Source organism: Petaurus breviceps, unplaced genomic scaffold (assembly GCF_028583685.1).
Source record: "Petaurus breviceps papuanus isolate PSGF00001 unplaced genomic scaffold, PetGlider_PUasm1.0 131, whole genome shotgun sequence".
NCBI lineage: Eukaryota > Metazoa > Chordata > Mammalia > Diprotodontia > Petauridae > Petaurus > Petaurus breviceps.
In genome coordinates this window covers 818775-836635 of record NW_027185674.1, presented here as the reverse complement: position 1 = coordinate 836635, position 17861 = coordinate 818775, and the positions used below count along the sequence as shown (strand labels likewise).

At 41.4% G+C, this 17861-nt stretch overlaps 1 long non-coding RNA gene across 1 annotated transcript; it reads right to left on the bottom strand.

The window, feature by feature from the left end:
* Positions 1-13190: 13190 nt before the first annotated feature.
* On the bottom strand, positions 13191-17091 carry LOC138174489 (uncharacterized). Its single transcript, XR_011171743.1, has 3 exons — positions 16934-17091; positions 15999-16084; positions 13191-13428 (listed from the first exon to the last, which is right to left on the bottom strand). It is a non-coding gene; the product is annotated as an uncharacterized lncRNA (long non-coding RNA).
* Between the last annotated feature and the right edge of the window lie 770 nt (positions 17092-17861).

Below are 17861 nucleotides of genomic sequence, written 5' to 3'. Positions count from 1 at the left end.
TTCTTGAAATCACAATGCAAAGTCTTACTATAGGCCAAGCATCTGACAATTGCAACATCAATGATGAGGAATTGTGCTGGTCTTTATACAAATCTTTACTTTGTCTTGGGTCAGTCCTGTAGCTAAAGAGTCAGTGCTGGACTTTATTGGACCTATTGGACTCCTCCCTGATGTCTGTTTGGTCTGTGTTCTACCCCTTGTTCAGATGTGAAAAATGAGCTATTTTTAATAACTTCCCAATTCTTTGTGAGATGAGACCATGTGATTTCAATGAAGAGCTGACATTCAGCTGGCTTTTGAACAAACTGCTACCACTCATCCTACTCATCCCCTCTCCTCCCACCCCTGCCCCAGACTGGTAGGAAATGAATTTAAGGAGTTTTAAGCATGTCTCTTTTGGGGTGATTTATAGGAAAATTCACAGGCATTTTTAACCTGATTACAATGGATAAATGCTGTGAAAAAGGAAAAAAAAAGATTTCTGAGCAAGTCACATCCCATGAACACTAGCTGCATCTCTTGATGAACATTTTTACTACCTAATTAGGGAGAGTTACATAGAATGCAATTTGTACTGAGCTGCTCAGAGAAGGCTCATGATATATGTAGACCATTAGCATTCCTATCGTACATGACCACTGTTTCGTTACCTCTCTCTTTCATTTTGTTGATCCTGATAGTTTAACTAATGGTTATTTGGCAAGCATATGACTTCTCCTTTTAAAGAAATCTATTCGTTTTTGGGGGGAGATGTCCATAGAGTAAGTAAATGACTATCATAGAATTCTCAATATCCTATGAATGAACAATACCTTTGAGTCCCTTTACAAGCCCATCTGATTAACTGGTGGGCCTGTTCTGCTATGAAAAGAGGGAATACAAAAATAGTAATGTGTCTCATGTTAGGGTCTGACATTTGAACAGGCTTTCCAGGGGCAAAAGGATTTCTGTAAGAACAATCCTGTTGAGATAGGAGTCTTATTTATTGTTGAAGAAACCCCATGGCAACATATCAGGCACGTGTGGGTGGATGTGAATGTGCATACATCCGTACATTATTATCTTCCTTTGTGTGTGATGTATAGGGAGCTTTGCATTTTTTTCCCATATCCTGCCTCATATCTCCTCTCATGTTTGTTTACACATATTCATATAGCTCCACCTTTAAATGAACATCTAAAGGGAACATAAGCTTAGAATAAAGGATGAAAAAGAATAAATGTATCAGAAGAGGACAGGGAAACAAGTCTGTGCCGAAGCCTGAAACACACAAAAGTGTTACAAGAACAAAACTAAGCTTCTTAGCTTAAAGAACTCTAGAGAAGATTTGATGGAGGTGGCAAGAAGAGTAATAGTGATATCAAGCCAGAACTCTGAATAGGTAGAGAGTTCTGTTCCTTTTTGCAGGTAGAATGACATCTAAATATCTTTTCCCATCTCAAAAATAACTGATTCTACTCAGAATGGATTAGGGGAGCATTCCAAATACCTAAAGCTGCTACTCAGTAGCAGCATCAATAGATGTTGCTGTACTTTCAGAGTTTAGGGGGAAAAAAATCATCCTTACTTTACTCATATATATATATAAAACTATTATATATAATATATATTAACATATAATACATATAACATATTATAACTATAGACTTCATAGGAACTAATGTCTATATGCCACTGTAGAACGGTGTGTGTGTGTGTGTGTGTGTGTGTGTGTGTGTGAGAGAGAGAGAGAGAGAGAGAGAGAGAGAGAGAGAGAGAGAGAGAGAGAGAGAGAGAGAGAGAGATGGAGTCAGTCAGGGACAGATGAAGATGACCATCCAGCTGTGAGAGCCCAGTTGAGATTAGAAAGGATGAGTTTGTTGTGGACTCAAATCATACAATTTTGTAGCTTCTAGCATAAATTAGCAACTTGGGAGGTGACTGGAAGTTATCTAGGGTTAAATATATTGGCAGGGTGTGAATCATGGGGGGACTAAGGGACAAACTATTAAAGAGAAGACAATGGTATGACATTGAATTGGATCACTTGACTATAGGCTTTAGACTGAAGGAAAGACTATGAAGAACAGAGTGGAATGGTGAGACTAGTTGTTGCATTGTTTAGTTGTGTCTGACTCTTTATGAACCCATTTAAGTTTCTTGGCAAGGATACTAGAATAGTTGGCTCTTTCCTTCTCCATCTTCTTTTACAGATAAGGAAACTGAGGTAAAGTTAAGTGACTTGCCCAGGGTCACACAGCTAGTAAGTGTCTGAGGTCAGATTTGAACTCAGGCCTTCCTGTCTCCAGGACCAGTGTTCTATCCACTTTTCCACCTAACTACCCCACCTGGTGCATAGTAGGTGCATAATAAATGCTTATTCCTTTCTTCACTCCCCTCCTCACCCCCACTGCCCCAAGGAGAGGTAGCAGGCAAAGGATCATTGATAATCATAGATCTCAAGCTGGAAAAGAATTTAAGGTCACCTAGTTTAACTCCTTCATTTTACAGATGAAGAAACTGAGACCTATATAGGTTAAATGACTCACCCAAGATCACTTCAGGGGTGAGATATGAACCTAGGTCTTTGGACTTCAGAGCTAGGCCTCTTTCCCAAGTCACATGTTTGTAGTTCTGTGCAATTCAGTCTAAGTCAAATAGTCCTCTACCAGCACATAGCAGGCTGATATTCTCTGTTCTAGCCAGATCAGGAAAGTCTATCTTCTTCATACCTCTCCTACAGAATCATCCCTTGAATTCCATAGTTAAATTTGTGAAACATTTACCAAGCAAGTCAGTGAGAACAGTTCACTGGCTTCTGGTGGTGATAAACTTTTGCCAGAAAGAAGATTGAGAAAAGTCGGAGGGGTGAGGACGAAGACATCACTACAAAGTTGAAAGGAGATAGAGGAAACAATTCTTGTTGTTTTTTGTCCTTCATTTTCAAAGAGGACAAATGACATTATGGGGTAACTGATGTCTTGACTTGTGAATGAATTGGATTTAAGTGAAACAGAGTTGCCCAAAGTCATCAGGTTATAAGGTACTCAGGTGTGAGGGTTTGCTGAGCCCTTTTCAAGGGCTGCTCATCTACTTTTGGTGTCTACCTGGCACTCACCTCTCACCTGTGGCTTCAAGAAGGGAACAATTATAACAAGGATGGAACCACATTGTAATGACTACCATTTCAATAGGAGTTCAGTCTGTGTGAACTGCAATAGCTGGAGAAGGAGTTCACAGGGTAGAGGAATCTGTGCTTCATCTTGAAGAATGAGCAGAATCTGGATAGGTACTGGAAAGAAAGGGGAGCTCTGGGCAAGATGGGTGGAGGACATCTTGGATAAAGCCAGGAGACAAGAGTGAGCATGGTGTACTTTAGGACAGTGAAGAGACCGACCACACTGGAATCCACGATGCCTTTGGGGACTGTAGGCAAGTAAGGTTTGGTAAGTAGGGTGAGGCTGTCTTGTAGAGGACCTTGTTTGGGGCATTTGAAGTTGATTGGAAAGGTCATCAATCAATCAATCAAATGGCAGCCATTTGTTAAGTGACTAGTGCCTATAATAGGGACTGAGGATACAAAAACAGAAGTTCCTGCCCTATGGGATCTTATGTTTAATTAAGGGAAATGGCACTTAGGCATACATATAATGTATTAATGTACATATACATATTAATGTATAATATATATTACGCATATGTACACATCCATCCACACACTATTTTAATGGAGAAGGCACTGGCTGCTGGATAGATCATGGAAGATCTCATGGAGAAGATAAGCTTTAATTGAGTTTTGAAGGAGAATAGGGTTTCCAAGAGATTGAGGTGAGGAGGGAGAGCATTCTAGGCACAGAGATGGGAAATGGAGTACTTTGTCTGAAGAACATAAGAAGGCTGGCTTTTCTGGGCTTCAGGGTAGAAGGGGCATAATATTATAATAAGACTGGAAAGGTAGGTCCGAAATAGGTTGTGAAAGGCTTTAAATGCCAGAGTTTATATTTAATACTTGCAGTGGTATGGAGCCCTGGTTTATTGAAAAACAGTGACATAATTGGATCTACATTTTAGGAAAATCACTTTGATAAGCATATATGGGAATAGATCTATGGATGATCACCACTAGAGTGACTGTTGGGTGTAGAAAGGAGGGAATGGGTGAAAGAGCCTTTATTTAGTTTTTTGGGGGGGAAGGGAAGAGGGGATTGGGGTTAAGTGATCTGCCCAAGGTTCCACAGCTAGTAAATGTTTGAGGCTGAATTTGAATTCAGGTCCTCCTCACCCTAGGGCTGTTGCTCTATCCACTGCAAGAGTCTTTACTGAGGTAAAAATGCCAAGATTTAGCAATTGATCAGCTATATGGGGTTAATAAGAGGAAGGAATCAAGGATTAAAGTAAAGATTTTTAACAATGGTCATACCTTCAATAGAAATAGGGAAGTTTAGAATTGGAGTGGGTTTGATAGGGAAAGATAATGAGTTTTACTTTGCATATGTTGGGTTTGAGATACTTGCAGAACACCTAATTCAAAATATTCAATAGGCTGTTGATGTTGTGGGACTAGAGTTCAGGAAAGAGACTATGGCTGGAGATAGAGCTCTGAGTGTTAGGTAGCAGGGAACAACTCTCAGTTTGAAAGCAGGGAAGTGATCTGGCCAGAGCTGGCAGTGGTATATAGGATAAACTGGGAATGGACAGAGTCAGGGAGAGTAGTTAAGTTTTGCCTATGATACTTTTCCCCACCCCCACCTCTACTTCTACTAGTTATAATTCTTCTTGTTGTGCCATTGTTTCAGTTGTGTCCAACTCTTCATGAGAAGGGGTTTTCTTGGCAAAGATACTGGAGTGATTTGCCATTTCCTTCTCCAGCTCATTTGACTGATGAAGAAACTGAGACCAATGGGGTTAAGTAACTTGCCTAGGGTCATATAGCAAGTAAGTGTCTGAGGCCAGATTTGAACTTAATGAAGATTAGTCTTCTGACTCCAGGTCTGTTATTCTATCCACTATGCCGCCTAGCTGCCCAGTTATAATCCTACCCAGCTTTTAAGGTCCATGTTAAAGGCTACCTTCCCGTGAACCTTTCCACAATCTTCTCAGTCTGTTATGATCCTTCCCTTCTTCCAGCTTATTCCACGATTTATCCTCTACAGGGATTAGGTGATAAGGGCCTGCCCTGGGATAGTGGCAGTAAGAACAGAGAAGAAAGGGAGAGAAAAGCTGAGCCCACATTTTTAAAGGAAGGAAAGACAGGCTTTGGTAACATGAAAACAGCTGATAGTCATGGAAAAGTAAACTACCCTGCTGGCAAGCGAAAAGCTATATTCTCAGAGAAGGTGAATATGATGATTTATCCTCAGGGAGTGCAGGATTTTATATTTCAACTTAGCTGCCTTACCCTGAGAACCACTGTCAATGACAAGCTCCACATTTATTATTATTCTTGACAAAGGGGAGCTTTGGCCTTTGTTCAGCAATCACATTTCTGCCTGTCCTGTGCTTTATCAACCAAGCTCAGTGTTTGGGTGGCCTCTCAGGCTGCCCCAGGCTGGTTTCCAAGCACTTAACTTTTGCAGCTGACTTTGGGCTTGTATCTTGAGTCCTTGCTAAAGGAGGTCCACATGGGGGTCACCCAAGCCGCCTGCATGAATTCTGTGCTAATAAGCCCCAGAAATAGTTGGGGATTGGGGGGAGAGCACATAAATGTAAACAAACATTGGTAGTACGTGTGTGGGGAGTGATTTCCAGCTAGGGCCTCTGGCAAGGTCCCCAAGTAGAATAATGTCCACCTAATTGACCAAATGAGTCTTCAGGCATGGTGGCTTTGGATTTGGGATTAGAAGGCCAGATTAAAGATGACCTGCTAAGAGTCCTGTCTGGGCCTGCAGCTGGGCTCTTCACAACCAAGCCGAACATTCTTTTATAGGAGGGAGAAGAGAGGAAAAGGGTTACTTTTGAATCCTGCCCTGGAAGAAGGAAACTATTAAAAAAGGAATCTCTTTAGGTTCCTTGCTTCAAAAACAATTTTCCCTTTTAAAGTGGCTTTTGTTTTCATTTAACTTTTGCAGGTGTTGACAAAGCTCTGTGATCCCCCTGAAGGGGAACCAGGCTTTGGCAGCTAGGGGACAATGCTGAGGGCAAGAGGCAGCTAGTATAGAGGGACTCTTTTTCAGACAGCAAATCATCACTTATTCATGCTTCATAAACAGAGATGCAGACACTGTAGTCTCCAAAGAGCTGCTGGGGCTTTAAAGGCAACACTTCAATTAACAACAGACTCTGTGTGTGTGTGTGTGTGTGTGTGTGTGTGTGTGTGTGTGTGCATGTGAGCGTGTGCGTGCATGCAAGGAGGCAGCTGTTCAGCATAATGTCAGTTTGAGCTGATTTGAGCTATAGAAATTATTAACCTCCTTAGCCAAAGGGAAATGAATTTTGTCATTTCATATAGTTCAAGAAACCCTCCTTGGCATCTCTAAGTTTTCTGCTTCTTGGACATGGGAAGATCTATGAATTAGAAGTATTAGAAGCCTTCACAGAGTGAGGAAGGACAAACAATTTGGTTATTTACATACTTGTATTAAGCAAGCACTGACAAAGTTTTTGTAGCATTAGTGATATATCAGATACTACATAGGACTATGGGACTTAGAGAGTTAGAAGGACCCTGGCGTCCTGCATGGCTGAAGCCTGGGAACTGAAGTCAGCAAGACTTCAGTTGAGGTCTCAGATGTAGGGAATATTAGATCTAAGTTCCTTGAACTTACAAGACAGTTCTTTGAATCTTTCTTCTCAGTGCCTGACACATTGTGGGCACTTAATAAATGCTCATTGATTAGCTGATTGGTTGACTTCATTCACTACCACCGATCAGAGTTTGCTGTGGTGTTTGTTGATCAGTTGTTCTGACTTTTTGTGACCCCAATTTGGGGTTTTCTTGGCAAAGATATTGAAGTAGTTTGTCATTTCCTTCGCTGGCTCATTTTTGTCAACCTTTAAGAGTCTGGTCTGAGAAAGACAAACAGAATTAGGTTGTATATGTGTTTTATTTTATCTCAAAGTGGAGGACATGCATGCATGCGGGGGAGCTGCAGTCAGAACTGAGCTCCCTTTGGGGGGTAGACTGAACAGATTATAAAGACAAAGAGAAACTGCAGAGCTGGGTGGGAATGGCTTTGTCATGACCCAGTCAGGTATTGCCACCAGGGGTTTGAATTTCTCCACTGTGTCATAATCCAATTGGGTACTACCACAGTCCCTTGGATTCAGTTTCCATTTCCTGGTCTGTGTGTGTGTGTGTGTGTGTGTGTGTGTGTGTGTCTGTAGATTTCACAAAGATCATGGGATGCCCACATAGAACAAAGAAGAGGGTCAGCCTAAAAGAAAAGTTTCCCAAGGTCCCAGAACTAGGATGCTTGTGCTAGTTACCATCTGTTAGAGCTGGTATGAACCAGCTGTGGTCATTGGCAAGGTAGAGGGAGTTCTGAGTTTAGCAAGTGAACACTGCAAAGGATCTCAGTTCTATCAAGCTTGAGGGATGCTCTGTTTGCCTCCTGATTGGCTGATTCTGATTCCCAAGTCAGTGCAGTCTCCTCTGGATGGTAAGGGAACTCAAGCAAATCAAGGTGGTTAGTAAAGTCATTAACCCTTCTATTTCCACATTCCAAATGAAAAAGAAAATAAAATTTTTAAAAAGACTACAGTCAGTTCTACCATAACTCAACATATGTTTTCTTAAAAACCACTGTGCTATATAAACTGCTCAATAAAAAGCACAGGACTTATGGGGAAAATGGGGTTAGGGATATAATACTAAAAAACTTCATCAGTAACAAAAAAAAAACACAAGACAGGAACATCTTAATGAAAATAGTAGCACAGTTCTACACATGTTAAATGGTTATGAGATACACAAGTACTATAATAAATACTGGCAGCATCTGGGGGTCTCAGGCTGCTGCTCAGCCTGTACCTGTTCCCATGAAGTCTAGGCTGGCAATGTTAATGGGATTGGAAGAGTAGTGTCTTGGTGGACAGCAAGTCCAGGACTTATTTAACTTGGAAAGTTAAAAAAGCATTTTGTTTTCTAGTATTGAAAAGTTCAGAAACGTGAAAGAATTGCGAAACACAACCTTGCAGGATAACATAGACAGTAAACTCGGGTACCAGAGATGTTCAAGGTACTGTACATTCCTATGCACCTCAGATCAGCTCGCCGCAGTTTTCTGTATTCTCATCATTTCTTGTGGACAAAATCATGTATAAGCAAATCTGAAATTTGTTTGCTCAAATTATTCCCTAATATACTGATTGCACTGGAACAAAACTGAGCTTTTCAAAACAAGCTTTGTAACAGAACCGACGTATAAATCAAGTTGGATGGTGACATCCTAAAAAGTTTCAGAAATGATGTTGTCTGGCCCAACTGCATCTAACTTTAATGATCTGGAAAAAAAGAAGTGAGTGGAATATTAATTACATCTACAGGTATTTCAGGCATCAATGAAGACTCAAAAATAACATGCTGAGAGCTGGAAAATGTACAAAAAAGGAAATGATCCTTGAGGGTCCAACTGCCCAAATTAACATGGACTTCCAGACCTGAAAGAAAGAGGTTGCAGGTAGGAGACCATTTTTAAAAGACATAAAAAAGACTTCCCTCCAGCTCTGGATATTCCACTGCAGGAACTATATTTTCACTTATAAAGGTGCTGATAAGGATAGAAACAATTGGTGAAAATTTAATTTTTGTTAGCAAGTCAATTGGCAGAGGAAAGGGAATAGGGACAGAAGTAACATCATGAGATCATCTGGTCTAATCCCCATGTTTACAAATGAGGGAACTGAAGAACACAACCTTAGATGACTTGGAATCCAACCCCATCACTTTACAGAGAAGAAACTGAGGCCAAGAGAGCTTAAGAGACTGACTTCTCAGTGTCACACAGCTAGTAATTGTCATAGGGGACTGAAGCAGGATTTGAAATCAGGTCTTCCTGACTCCAACTCTAACACAATCTATCCACTGTGCTACCTAGCTGCCAAATCTATTGCCCAAGGAAATATAAGTAGAGGTAGACTGAAAAGCTGGAATTTGAACCCAGGTAATTGGATCCCAGATTTCTTACCAGTGTGCCACACCAAATTAGATCAGCATAATAATTTCTAAGGGTAGACAAAAGCTTAGTGATCACCTATTACAACCCTTTCATTTTATGGATGAGACACTGAGATCAGAGAAGGGCAATGACTTGTCCAAGGTCACAGGCCTAGAAAAAAAACTATGACTCAAGCCTTGCCTCTTGACTCCCATTCTATGGCTCCTTCCACCATCCTAGGCTGTCTTCAGCCCATACTACTCTGCCTTCATTTTTAGAAAATATATATATATATAGCTGTCTGAGTGAGTGCCTTCCCCATGTCCTTTATTTTGCCTTTTCTTCTCCAATTTTAAGAAGAGCCTTTTTGATGCAGGCAACTTTTCATGTACCACAGTATTTCGTGAGCTGCTTTAGGGGACTGAAGTTTGGTGTTCTATAATAACTTCGTTTTCTTTTTATGGTAAGTAACGTCACTTTCTTTTTGCCCAGTGGACAGATGCTGGATTCTTGGGGGAAATGGAAGGAATAAACTGATTTAGAACCAACATGTTCATTTGCAAGTGAAAGAACTATATACAGTTAGATTTGTTCAACACACTTAATGCTTTTCTTCCTGGAGCAATAAGAACTCTATTCACTTAGCCTTCAAACTAGTAGACTGTCCTATAAGTGTGAAATTAATGGTTGTCTGTTAGCAAATGATGCTAGATGTAAAGGCCATCTTTCATCTGCTCGTCAATTAGTTTAGTAACAGGATGTCCTCCCACCCTGTCTTGGCTATGCCTTTAAGAAACAGCAAAGGACTGGAGTGCCCAAAAAGGGGAAAGGGGGGCAGGATTACACTCAGTTCAACGGAAGGAAACACAGACTAGGAAAGTGCCATACACGTTGTTTTGCATAACAACCAGAAGTCCATAGAGAAGGCTGAGGGAGGCTGGGGAGTGGCAATGTCCAATCAGAAGGTGATGATGGGGAGAGGGGGGCAGTAATTCCAATTTTTTAGCTGGTTTCCAGAGTTTTCCTTTCAACTGCTTTAGATGCCCCTCAGCTCTGGGATCAGGCAAAGTCAGTTCATAATGGAAACTGAGGCAGAATCTCTTGAGGGAATTTAGATCTCTGGAGAACTCAAAAGTCAGTTCTCAAGATCCAAATAAAAGAAGACAGAGGAATGGGGAGAAAAGATGGGGAATCCTAGAAAGGAATGAGTCAGGGTGCTCCATTCCAAGGAAAGGAGGAGATCAAGGAGGAATTCCAGATATCTGAGCTGTGGCTCTTTGATTCCCAAATTAGAAGGTATTTTTGGTAATAAGCAGTCCACAGCTGAAGTCTTGGGCACTGACAAGATAAGAGGATGTAAAACAGTATGTGTTGGAGAGCCCCACGACTAACGATTAAGGGAATTTCTGAAGATGAGCATGTCTCTTGAAGGTCCATAAACCACCAGATGGCTCAGGGTCTGCTTCAAAGTTGGTATGAATTTCCAGGTGGGTTTGCTCTTGGTCACCACAAAGGATTGTTGGCATGTCAAACCACTCTGTATCTTAGCTAATACAGCCAGTCTTCGTACAGCCCTTCTTGGTTACCTGAATAATTGGGGAGTTCTAGCACAAATTCACTTGGGGATCAGTCAGCTACATTCTACAATATCTGTTGTTGTTCAACACGTTTGACTCTTTGTGACCCCACGGACCTTAGCATACCTGTCGTCCTCTGTCTCTCAGAGGAGACTATCCAAGTTCATGTTCATTATTCCCATGACTCTATCTCATCCTCTGCTGTCCCCTTGTCCTTTTGCCATCAGTCTATGGTGATGATGTGTTATGCTGCTGTGTTTACCCTCTTCTCCAACTTCTTTGTGAAGGTCAGTAGACATTTAGAAACAGTCTTCAGGTAGCTATGCAACAGAGATTTTATGCACAGAAAATGAACTCCCAACCTCTGGTAATTAGTAGTTGTGCCATATAGTACCAAGTTCCTACCACTTGAGTGAGCGAAGCAAGATGGGCTTGGTATTCAACCAGCATGCTATATGCTGAAAGTGTAGTGTTTCATTGGATGAAGTTTCTTATTTCATAAACTGGTCTTTGGTGTGATTCTAATAACCTCAGTTACTGTAGCTCCCAGGTTTAACCTGTCTTTGTAGGTAAGTTCCCAAAATTTTTCTCACCAAAAAAAAATTGCTTGGTGAGCCCCATTTATAAGCCGTGTAAGTTATGTTTTATGCATAGCAGAATTAACTAAATGAGCATTCCTTCCTCTGTCATCATCACAAAGCATGGCTGGTCTCAAAGGTAGGGGCAAGTGACTTTGAAAGGCTAGGCTGTTCTTTTTAAAAGGCACTATTTCAGCTATTTCTTGTTGCACCTCTGAAAGAATGAGTGGCTATTCTATAGGCAAAGTCCTCAAGGTTAGGCTAAGAATCAGTCACTTCATAGAATACTGAAGGGAATGGTGGAAAAGGTGTTTTTGTTTTAAGCTCCAGATTTCTGAAACTAGTGCTCTTAGGCATGCTGGCTCTCTCTTGCTGAGGAAGGAATGAGGCAGACCCCACCGCCATTAGATAATTAGTCAATATATATCTATTGAGCACCTGCTTTGTGCATGTTTACCATGCTAAGAATTGTTGGGTATTCAAAAGAAGTAGAAAACAAAGTACCTCAAAGAGTTTGCGATCCAGGTGGGAAGAAAAAGCAAAAGTATATAAAAAGATAGCTAATGATACCTGATGGTCTGTGCTAAGTGCCAATTCAGTGGTTTTTATGAAAGCGAAATACCGTTCTTTGGCTAGAGGAGTTCAGAGGCTGTAAAAGCAAGTATTTTTGGTGACAGTAAGTGGGAGTGGGGCTCTGTCCTTGGTCCCACACCTAGTTGGTGGTGGCAGCTCCACACATACCAGATGATAGGGAGGCAAAGCCAGGTGCCTGGGCAGGGGAATACAGTCACCCATCAGGATGGTATGTTCTGCCTTTTGAGAGATGAGGACTGCAGGAGTGGGTGGACTGTGTCAGAGCTTCATGAGGGAACATTCAAGTGGTTCCCTTTTTACTGTAGCCATTTAAAAACCTCCATGTGCTCACACATCCGCCTTCTTCCCAGTAGAGGCAGGCCTGCCTGCCTGCTGCAGAGATCTCTGAAGAACTGGCATGCCAAGAGAGGCTTTGTGACTAGCTGGGGTAGCTTGGTGGGAAGCACTGTGGGAGTTTCTCTTGGTGACTTCCCAGCAGCCAACGCACCTGCTGCTTTAATCTGTGAGAGATGACGAAGGAGCAGGCAGGCAGAACTGTCAGCTGTAGCTTTCCAAATCCCAGGCACCAATGGAGGAGCCCATTGAGGTCTTTGGGTGACAAAGCAGAGGAACAGACAACCAGTGACTCCTGGCAGAGAGACCCTGCCCCTATAAACTGTGCTTCTGATTCCATGATTATGGAGCCTCTGAACTAAAGACAGGCATGGATGAGTTCATCAGAGCCTAGGAAGGAAGGAGTGGGGTGCAAGGAAAGTGAAGCCCCGGGAAACAAAGTGAATAATTATGTATAATCTTTCCCCCACCCTCATTGGTTGATCCTGGAGAAATCAGGCTGAAATGAATAACAAAAACCAGATTAAGAAGTAACCAAAGAGCGACCTGAGCTCTGCCTGGTGCTGACTTGAAGAGGTGGGGGGGGGGGGGTCCTATTTCATTCCCTCGGCCAGATGTTTGTGGAATTGAATTGGGAGGGAGACTTTTTTAAAAAAGCACCAGCTGGGTGGAGCGGATCTTCCTTACTCCCTGTCTGCTGCTTCTCTCCACAGGCAGGGCCTAGCCAGGAAAAGCACTCTCTTTTCCGTGCTGTCCAGATCCTCTTAAGCTAGATTAGTTTTGGCCTGTTGGGAAGAAAATGGGGCTGGAAAGAAGCACGAATCCTTAGAGAGCATAATATGAGCCCCGGGGGACAACAAAGCCAGCTGGCCCCTCTCCCCACCCATTCCTTTCAAGCGGAAGAGATTAAAAAAGCCTTTGTTTGAGGATGATCTGACTTGTTCCAAATGGGTAAGAGTTTCACCCTTTCCTTTCCCTACCCCACACCAACATCTAAAAAAAACCGAACCCCACACAAAGAAACTTTATTTTTACCCTTTATTCTATATGACCCACTTGTATCTTCTCTCATCCCACCCAGCCTTCCCTGAATAGTGGAGTTTAGCTGAATTAGCACAATTGTCACGTCAGTATCAATCACCAAGCACAACCTCTGTTGTTCGGTTGTTTCAGCCGCTTCCGATTCTTCATGACCCCATCTGAGGTTTTCTTGGCAGAGATACTGGAGTGATTTGTCATTTCCTTCTCCGGCTCATTTGACTGATGAGGAAACTGAGACAAACAGGATTAAGTGGCTTGCCCAGGATCACAGAGCTAAGAAGTGTCTGAGGCCACATTTGAACTCAGGATCATGAGTCTTCCTGACTGCAGGCCAGGCGCGCTTTGCACTATGGTGCCACCTAGTTTCACATAGCACTTGATAACCCTGTAAGGAAAATTTCTGTGTCCTGGAGAGAACATGTTGAATGGATGTGTTGAAAAAAAACCCCACTGGATCTGGATCTGGAGTCGGGAAACCATCTGACAGTGACTAATTATGTATAGCAAATCCTTTCCCCAATATGTGGACCCCTCAAAATGGTAATCTGTGGATTAACATATACTAAAAACCATAGCTTGCAGGCCCTTACTGACATATTCCATTTATTAGACCAACTAGCGGCAGTGAATTTCCTGTGGCTTAGGCTAGGGGACATGAGTACATCAATGGCCTCTGACAATGACAGTCATACTGTTTTCTGCAGGGCAGGTGTCCTGAGCTGCTGCTAGTCCCAGCTGCCTCCTCTGGTCTTCAGAAAATCTACAGAATCTTTTACTGAGCTGCTGCTGATGCTTCTTGTCCTTTATTCTCAAAGAGGACATCACTATGTTGGGTCAAGATACAGTGCGACTGAGGCTGATCAGACAAATACTAGCTCGGAACACTCTACCACAGGTAGGGCACAAAGAGTCTGTATGAACGTTTGGAGTGGAGATATCTCTAAATGTGTGTATCTTCTTTTGAGCTACTGCAACTCTGCATCCCTCGTGGACCACAGCACCTTTTTTTTTGCTTTTGCTTTTGCTTTTTGGAGGGGAGAGGGCAGGGCAATTGGGGTTAAGTGACTTGACCCAGGTCGCCTGGCTAGTAAGTGTTAAGTGTCTGAGGTCAAATTTGAACTCAGGTCCTCCTGACTTCAGGGCTGGTGCTCTATCCACCTAGCCTTCTTTGCTGTGGGTGTGCCATGCTGGGTCTCTCCTATCATTTAACTGAGCTGCTGCTAATACTTTCTGAGAAGCAGTACATTCATTGAACTGCTGCTAGAGTCTTAGCTCTGAAAGGCTTAGTGTTAGGTTGTTGTTTTTCAGTCATTTGTCAGTTGTGTCTGACTCTTTGTGACCCCATTTGGGGTTTTCTTGGCAAATATACTGGAGTGCTTCACCATTTCCTTCTCTTTTTTTCATTGTATAATATTTTATTTCCCCCCCAATTACATGTTAAAACAATTTTTAACATTTTTTTAAAGTTTTGAATTCCAAATTCTATCCCTCCCTCACTTGCTCCCTTCCCCCCTGCCAGAGACTATATGCAATTCAATATAGTCTATACCTGTGCAATCATGTAAAACATTTCCATATTAATTATTTTGTACAAGAAGACTCGAATAAAAGAAAGTCAAAAATAGCATGCTTCAGTCCATATTCAGACAGTATCAGTTCTTTCTCTGGAGGCAGATAATATGCTTCATCATGAGTCCTTTGGGATTTTCTTGGATCCTTGTATTGCTGAGATTACCTGAGTCATTCACAATTTATCATAAAATATTGCTGTTACTATATACAATGTTGTCCTCATTCTGTTAACTTCACTTTGTATCAGTTCATGTAAATCTTTCCAAGGTTTTCTGAAATCATCCTGCTTGTCATTTCTTATAAAACAGTAATATTCCATCACAATCACATGCCATAGCTTGTTTAACCATTCTCCATTCAATTTGGAACTATGCCCCGAGGATTATGAAATTATACATACCCTTTGATCCAGCAATACTAGTATAGACCTATAAAGCCTATAATCCCAAAGACATTCCAAAAAAAAAAGAGAAAGAAAGAAGGAAAAAGATCGATTTGTACAAAAATATTTTAACAGCTCCTGTTGTGGTGACTAAAAACTGGAAATCAAGGGGATGCCCACCATCAATTGGGGAGTGGCCAAACAAGTTGTGGCATATGACTTCAGAAAAACTGGAAAGACTTATATGAACTGATACAAAGTGAAGTAAGCAGAGCCATTTCCTTTTCCAGCTCATTTGACATATAAGGAAACTGAAGCAGAGTTAAGTCACTTGTCCAGGGTCACACAGCTAGTAAGTGTGTGAGACCAGATTTGAATTCAGAAAGATGAGCCTTCAGTCACTCCAGCCCCACCACTTCTTCGGTTATGTCAGCTCTTGAGATTCAGCTAACTGCAATTAGCCAGCTAGTTAGAAAAGCCTTTAAGCTCATAAGTCTGATCTATTGAATTCTCCTTTTCCTTGCTGCTGCTCAGATTCCTAAAGTGCAGAATCTTCTCTGAATTAGGTTCAGAAATTCCTTTTAACCTTTATCCTGCTATTAAGTCATTCACTAGTCAGGTTCCCTTTTAAATCATCCTAGGGACTCCACTACAAAGGAATAGGGTAAAACTGGTGGGGTAGAGGAGGGAGAGAGTCTTCAGTGTCCCTGGTTGCCATTTAAATCAACTTGGGAGCAAGCCTGAAAAAGACTGGGTGAAGTTGATGACTTTTGTCTAACTCCTACCACCCTCAGCAGCCACGATCATTGTGCTACCTAGATGAATAATATAAGGCAAATCATTTTACCTCTTTTGGCTTCATTTTCCTCATCTGTGAGAACGGGTAGGATTAGATGAATTTAGACATCCCTTCCAGCTTGGAGATTTATGATTCTAAGTGAAAAAAAAATAAGCACTAACAATGGTCTAAATGAGTCTGGACCTCATATTCCTACTGCTCTCCTGCCAAATAGTAACCCTGTCTCTTCACATACAAAGAAAGGAAATGAAAAATCCAGTCCAGCTTTTTTCAGAGAGGGCTACTTTCAGAGCACAAGTTGGAGGCTTATGCTCATTGCCTTCCCCACTCTGCAGTAGCATCAATAATAGATGAGGGTATTCAGTATTGGAGGCATGCTCCCAGTTCCCTGCTCTGTAACGTCTGGGAGGATGAAAGGGTCTCTGCCAAAGGAACCTGTTTGGCCTTCTTTCTGCAATTCAGGGAAACCAGAGTTTCTGCAAATTGTTTTCCTAAAGCACCTGATCAACAATGAGGTATTCTGCCCAAAGTCCCTGAATCTGTGCTTTGCTAATAAGAAAACTATGATGGAGAGAAGAGAAGCAAGCCCAAGAATAATGTGAGTCAATGAGTTGAGCCAGAGATTCAAATCCACAGCTATTGCCAGGATTATGCTTTAATCAAGTGAGTCAAATGCAATTTGAGAATTATTTACTGAACATCCAACTATGTGAAAGTTAGGCATTGTACGAGGTACTTGAGTACAGTCCTTCCCTCCTTCCCCCCCAAGAAGATAATAGAACAATCCATGCTCTTGGGCTTATTCTCCCCTAATACGCCAAGGACAACCCTCTTGGATTACACTTAGTGTTATTGTGTGTAACAATTGTTAAGTATTGTTCTCTCTTGATTCTCACAACAGTCCTATGTAACCCATGTCGCCTAGTCTGACAAAACCATTGATTTATCATCTATGTAGGCTATTTGGTCGGACTTTTACTTACAGCATCCTTTTGAAGTAGGCAAGTCAGGTATCAGTGCTTCAGGCTCCAGTAAGCCTTGGGTCAGTTGCTCAGCTCCTGCCCACCTCTGAGGTACTCTGAATCAGTCAGCCACATGGCAGGCAACAGCTCACATTCCTGAATTCTGGCAGCTGTTCCAGGAAACCTGCATGTAGGACAGCAGGGCCTGCACATACCCATAGTGCAGCATTGTGAGAGTCAGCAGAGCGGGGCCCATTTTCTACTGGATATCATTTCTACATTTCTACCTCCCCAGTTCTTTCTTTTTTTTATAAATTCTAAAATTAATTTTAAACTTAAATACAAAGTGAGAAAAGAAAAATATTGTCATGTACACAGTAGAAACATAAGAGATAATTCAATATAAAACAATTTCCATTTAAGAAAACTTATATAATAAATACTACATATTATTTTCAAAACTGTCCAACTTTTCTCTGTTTCCTTGTAGGTTTTCTTTTGTTCACTGCTGGGCACTTTTTACTTTATTGCACTCCCCCAAGCTATATTTAAACTTGGATATATGTATTGTGTATGTGTGTGTACATATACACACAAATATGTATAAACATACATATACATATATATATGAGTGTACTATGCATATTTCCATTTGTGATCTCTTTCTCTGAATGTGGATGGCATCTTCCTTCATAGGTCCAAGTCTTTCCATGTTTTTCAAAACCAACCTTGTCATCATTTCCTGTGCTACAGCAATATTTTAGCATAATCACATCCTATCAGAGATTGTCTATGAAAATTTTTTTGTCGCAGTTTTCTGCATTTCTTTTATTCTTGGCTACATTGGTTTTATTTATACAAGAAACTTTTAACTTAAAGTAATTGAAATTATCCATTTAATACTTCAACAATGCTCTCACCTTGTAGTTTAAGGTTGTTGAATCTCCTT